The sequence below is a fragment of the Callospermophilus lateralis genome, chromosome 15 (assembly GCF_048772815.1).
Source record: "Callospermophilus lateralis isolate mCalLat2 chromosome 15, mCalLat2.hap1, whole genome shotgun sequence".
Lineage (NCBI taxonomy): Eukaryota > Metazoa > Chordata > Mammalia > Rodentia > Sciuridae > Callospermophilus > Callospermophilus lateralis.
The window spans coordinates 54122930-54129047 of record NC_135319.1 but is presented as its reverse complement, the minus strand read 5'-3'; the positions used below and the strand labels follow the sequence as shown (position 1 = coordinate 54129047).

General features: G+C 36.1%; 1 non-coding gene across 1 annotated transcript; it reads right to left on the bottom strand.

Annotated features, from left to right (window-relative positions):
* Window positions 1-586: 586 nt before the first annotated feature.
* Window positions 587-690, bottom strand: LOC143381718 (U6 spliceosomal RNA). Its single transcript, XR_013088883.1, has one exon. It is a non-coding gene; the product is annotated as a U6 spliceosomal RNA (small nuclear RNA).
* Between the last annotated feature and the right edge of the window lie 5428 nt (window positions 691-6118).

The window sequence follows — 6118 nt, the reverse complement described above, 5'->3', positions numbered from 1 at the left end:
GAATAAAGAGAAGATAGAGAACAAAGGGAAAGGTGAGGAGGGATATTTGTATGATGGAAAGGTTGTATTTTGATTATCAATTTCAATATCCTGGTTATGATATTATACAATAATTTTACAAGTTTTTATTATTGGAGGAATGTTTTAGTCAGCTTCTTCACTACTGTGACCAAAAGACTCACTCGACAAGAAAAATTGGAGGAGGAAAACCTATCTATCTGGGGGCTTGTGGTTTCAGAGGTCTCAGTCCATAGGTAGTCAACTCCATTCCTCAGGGCCTGGGAGGAGGCAGAACACCCCAGCAGAGAAGTGTGGCAGAGGAAATCAGCTGAGAGAGAGAGAGAGAGAGAGAGAGAGAGAGACCAGGACAAAATATAACCCCCAAAGTCATCCAACCAGGGACTTTCCTCTTCTAGCCACACCCTACCTGTCTACAGGTACTACTCAGTTAAATATTAAAATTCACCTTTTTATTAAGTGAATGGTTCCATGACACCCATGACATGTTGTGGAACCATCGCCATCCGTCATCAAATTCTCCATCTTCCCAAACTGAGACTTCATTCAACAATAATTCCCCATTCCCTCAAATACGGAATGCTTTATGAATTTTTATGTCATTCTTGTGTGGGGCCCATGCTTATATCTGTATCATTTCGATTTTGGTATGGGGGTACCAAACTGGGACCCCGAGTCCTTTCCTTTTTGTGGCTGCTTTTCCTACCTATATGTGAGAATATCAGGGTGGTAACACATAGATGTCAACGGATGCCATTCCTGATAGCCTTATGGTTTGTTTAACATTCAGTGGTTAGAAGAGTTAATTGCAATGATTATTTTGCCTTGACACAGTTTCACAAATATTTTGAAGATTAGGTTCATAAAGTGCTTCAAGTGGAAATATCTATCTCCTCTTTCTATCATTTTTCTTTTGTTTGTTGTTGTTATTTGCTGTATGGTTGGGTAACTAGGGATGCTCACTTTATTTATTCTAAAATGTTATGCCAGGATTGAACAGACACAGAGAATTTCTGAAGGAAGTTCTATTCTTTCATAATGCAAGAAATCGACTATTTTCATAAGTTGTTCATGATAATCTTTGTTTTTCCCTTTTTAAATGCATAGGATTCTAAGCCTTCTGTCTTGAAAGCTTTCCTCTATAATTCTTTTAAAAGTAACTTGAACTCTGGAAATATTTAGAAGAACGTATTATACCTAATTTCTTCAGTTTAGTTGGGGATAGGTATTTTTAAACCTAGGCTAGAAATCACAACAAACTCTTCTGAAACATTTTGAGTGCTTAACATTTTACCTTGCTGTGGAAACTGATTGAACTTTGTTTTTAAAATATACTTTAATTTTTTGAAGAGATTCAGATTTACAGAAAAATTGAGAAGATAGTGTTTAGAATTCCTATATATCTAATGTCCAGTTTCTACAATTATTAATATATTAGTATGACACTTTTATTATAATAATAAATCTATGTTAATATTTTAATTCATTATTATTATTATTATTATTATTATTATTAGTAGTAGTAGTAGTAGTAGTAGTAGTAGTAATAGTATTTTGGTACCAGTGATGGAACCTAGAGGTGCTTAAACACTGAGCTACATCACCAGCTCTTTTTATATTTTATTTAGAAACAGTCTCACTGAGTTGCCAAGGGCCTCCAAGTTGCTGAGGTTGGCTTTGAACTTGTGATCCTCCTGCCTCAGCCTCATGAGCTGCTGGGCTTACTGTTCATGGCTTAATACATTATTTTAACCTAGGCCCATAATTCCAAGTTTCTTACTTTGTACCTAATATGTTCTCTCCACCCCAGGATTCAGTATATCACAGTATATTTAGTTATCATGTCCCATTTGGCTCCTCTTAGCTGTGGAGTTTCTCAGACTTTTCTTGTTTTTCATTATCTTGACAGCTTTGCAGATTACTGGTCAGTTACTTAGTAAGATGTCCCACTATTGGACTTCATATGATTTTTTTTCTTTAATGAACACAGACTTTAACTGCCATTTTAATCATACAGGGAGTACTGGCCTGTTATGTTAGTAAAGAAGGTCAATGTAGGCATGGGCTCTGGACTGATTAGTTTACAAATGAAGGCAAATTCTCAGGTAAACTGTTTCCTACCTTAAGGAACTGGCAACCTTGGGAGAAGCAGTTCTTCCCTGGGTCCACAATATACCAGGATGTCAAAGCATCAAAAAATACAGGAAATAAAAACACGATTAGTACACAACCATTACTCCTCTCACTATCTCTGTAGTGGGGCTTTTTCCAGAATGTCATGTCATTGGAATCATGTAGACTTTCCGGATTGTCTTATTTCACTTAGCAATGTGCACTCGAGATCATTCCATGGGTTGATAGCTCATTTATTTAGACTGGCAAATAATATAATATTGTGTGGATGTGCCACTTTTAAAAAATCTATTCAATTGCTAGGCGAGTTCTTGATTACTTCCAGTTTTTGATGATGACAAATAAAGCTGCCATAAACGTTCATGGGCAAGATTTTGTGTGGACATATTCTTTTAAATCAGTTGGGTAAATATCTAGGAGTATAATTTTTGTACCATCTAAGACTATCTTTAGCTTTGTGAGAAACTGCCAATGTCTTCCACAGTGTTTGTACCATTTTTCTTTCCCACCAGCAATGAATGAGTTTCACATCTTTGATGGGAAAATATTTCTTCAGATCTTTTGCCCATTTTTAAGCGAATTTTAAATTTTCTCATTGCTAAATTTTAAGAGTTATTTGTATATTTTAGATACAAGACCTTTATCAGTGACATAGTTTATTAGGGGTGTGTGTGTGTGTGTGTTTGTGTGTGTGTGTGTGTGTGTGTGAGAGAGAGAGAGAGAGAGTGAGAGAGAGAGAGAGAGAGATAGAGAGAGAGAGAAAATGAACCATGAAAGATGGAAGTTAGTGATTAGCTCAGTCTATATCCAAAGGCCTTTGTTTAGCTTTTTCAGTGCTGTGGCTTGACAAGAACTATTAGAGGAGGAAATGCTTATTTGGGGGCTGACAGTTTCACAAATCTCAGTCCATGAATGGCCAGGGTCATTCTATGCTTTGGGGCTAGAGATGAAGCGGAACATCATGGAGGAACATGGAGGAAGGGTGTAGAGGAGGAAACAGTTGAGAACATGGCACAAGGAAAGAGGGAGAGAGCTCCCCAGAGGCACGCCCCCAATGGCCCACTTCCTCTAGCCACACCCTACCTGCCTACAGTAACCACTCAGTTAATTCCTGATCAGTTAATTAACCTGATCACGCTGTGATCAGCTTAAGGATCTCATAACCCAATTATTTCACCTCTAGACTTCCTCCATTGTTTCACACATGAGCTTTGGGGGGACACCTCATATCTAAACCGTAGCAACCTTGGCACCTAGGAAGCTGCTGTGCAAATTCCAGAGTCAAACTGATCAGAGAACCTGGAGTTCTGACTTTTAGGGCAGAAGAAGGTGGGTGCTCCAGCTCCAGAAAAGAGAGCAAATCACCTTTCCTCTATCTTTTTGTTTCATTCTGGTCCTCAACTGATTGGTTGGCTCCAGCTCACATTAGGTAAGGGCAGATCTTTCTTATTCAGTCCCCTGACTCAAAAGCTGACCTCTCTTGGATCCAATCTCATAGATGAACCCCCAGCTATTTGGGTGTCCCTTAACTCAGGTGAGTTGGCACCTATGATTGACATGAGGTTTGCAAATATTTTCCTCCTGTATGTGGCTTGTCTTTTCTTCTTCTAAAAAGTTATTTTTCAAAGAACATAAGTTATTGTTTTAATAAAGTTGAGTTTAGGATTTTCTTCATTTGTGAATTTTTCTCTTGAGTTTCCATCTCACTGCTTACATTATCCATCTGTTTTGGCATGCTGTCTAGCTCTTGTGTTAGATTCCTTAACATATTAATCATAGTTATTTTAGATTGTTTATCTGATAAATCCAAAATCCACACCATATCTGAGTCTGGATTTAATGCTTGCCTTTACTTTTCAGACTGTATTTTCTTGCATTTTAGCCCACTTTTAAATTTTTTGATTGTTCAAATATGGGCAATTTTATTTCTGTGATGTATCTGATATATACAAAACATGTAGAATACATATTTAAAAACATAATCTATTTATTTTATTTATGAGGTAAGCCATTCTTTGTTTTAAACTTCGCAAACTTGGTACAATGCTGTGTGTATTTTTCCAAAGAATTTCCTTAAATATTATGTTTCTAAGATTTATTCTTGTTGACACACAAAGTTTCAATTCATTCATTTTTACACATGTCAGTACACCACTGTGAGTGTGTATGTGCATGTGTGTGTATGAAACTTGGGGTTATTCATGTTTTACTGCTATTACAATAGTTTTATGAACCATTTTGTACAACTCTCTCAGTAAACTTTTTAAAGAAACTACTCTGTTAGTGCATGTGACCCTTCAAGCATATAATATGTCATTCATTTTTTATTCATTTATATGCATTTTTTTCCTGTTCTTCAGACTGAATAATTTGAATTGACCTATTTTGTGTTCGCTGATTCTTTCTTCTGGCTGCTCAAAACTGCTCTTAAACCCCTCTAGAGAATTTTTTAGTTCACTTATTGTATTTTTAAATTCCAGAGTCTGTATTTGGATTCTTTTTTTTATAATTTCAGTCTACTTGTCAGGAATTTCAACTTGATGAGACTTTGTTCACATGTTTTCCTTTAGTCCTTTGACATGTTTTCTTTTAAATCTTTGAACATATTTGAAATAGTTGATTTAGAGTCTTCAGCATCTGGGTTTCCTCAGGAATAGTTCGTAATTTCATTTTTTTCCTGTTTATTCTGCCTACTGCCTCTGTCTTTGAATGCCTTTTAATTTTTGTTGTAATTGACATTTTGATAATGATTTGGTAACTCTGGAAATCAGGTTCTCGTCATTCTTTATAACTAATTGTTACAGTAGTAGTTTGTTTAGTGACATCTCTGAACTAGTTTTGTCAAGTCTATTCTTCATGGCTTGACCACCGCAATTTCTGTCTTGTTAATTGAGTGGCCATCTCATAAAAGACAATTCCTTTTAACACCTGGAACCAAATTAAATATTCACTATTCTTTGCAGGTGAGTCCTATATTTGTGTTGGCATGTGGCCTCCACTTCTCTGACTGTTTTGGCCTTGGTCTTCAAGTCTTGGTCATGCGGAGTCTGAAAGTCAACCAAAGAGGAAAGTATGGGCCTTCCTGGGTATATCTGAGCATGCTTCCAGCTCTAAAGCAGTGACCTTTTGGGTTTTCAGAAAAATGTGAGAATTTTCAAAGTCCTCACTCTTCAAAGCATCTAATTCCCCAAACAATTCCCTCTAAACAATTTAGTTTATTGTTTTCCCAACTGTTATCCCTTGCTCCAGGTACCATGGCTAACACATTTATATATATACATATGAATATGTATATATATAATATTTATATACATATATGTGTGTATATATGTATTTATACATGCTAATGATCCATAGGAAGGTATCTCAGCTGTGGGGAATTTCCAAGTTGGGCACAAAAAAAGAGGAAAGCCCTATGATCTGATTATTCAGGGAGCCACAAGACACACAAAACAAACACAATTCATGGAGAATGACACTCTTTCTGCTTTGTATGGTAACCATATGGGCACCTGCCCTGGGAAAGCAGGCTGCTTGTCAAGGCTGCCACAGAGCTAGGGACTGCGACCAGAGTAAGTTAAAGCTCTACAACATCTTTTACTGAGATTTGAATATTGTTTCTTGATTGTTCATTCCCTTGGGTACAAGGAGTTTTTGAGTGGTTCTGAAATTTTGAAATGCAATGATTATAACAGTATTTTCCAGTCTATTAATTTCTTTTTGTGAAGGAGACAGGCTTTTAGAGTTCCTGACTCCAACATTTTCCTGTCACTCCCGTAGTGATTTTTATTTGCTTTTTAAATAAGTTAATGAGAGAAACTTGTCATATTTTCTTTTATATTTCAAGATTTGTTCTTTTTGGGTTTTGGTCAAGATTTCTTAGTATATTTTTGGGAATATACTTCTAGACACATTTAACATTTAGAATCTGATACTTTTTTATAATCATTATGAAATATTTATTTTT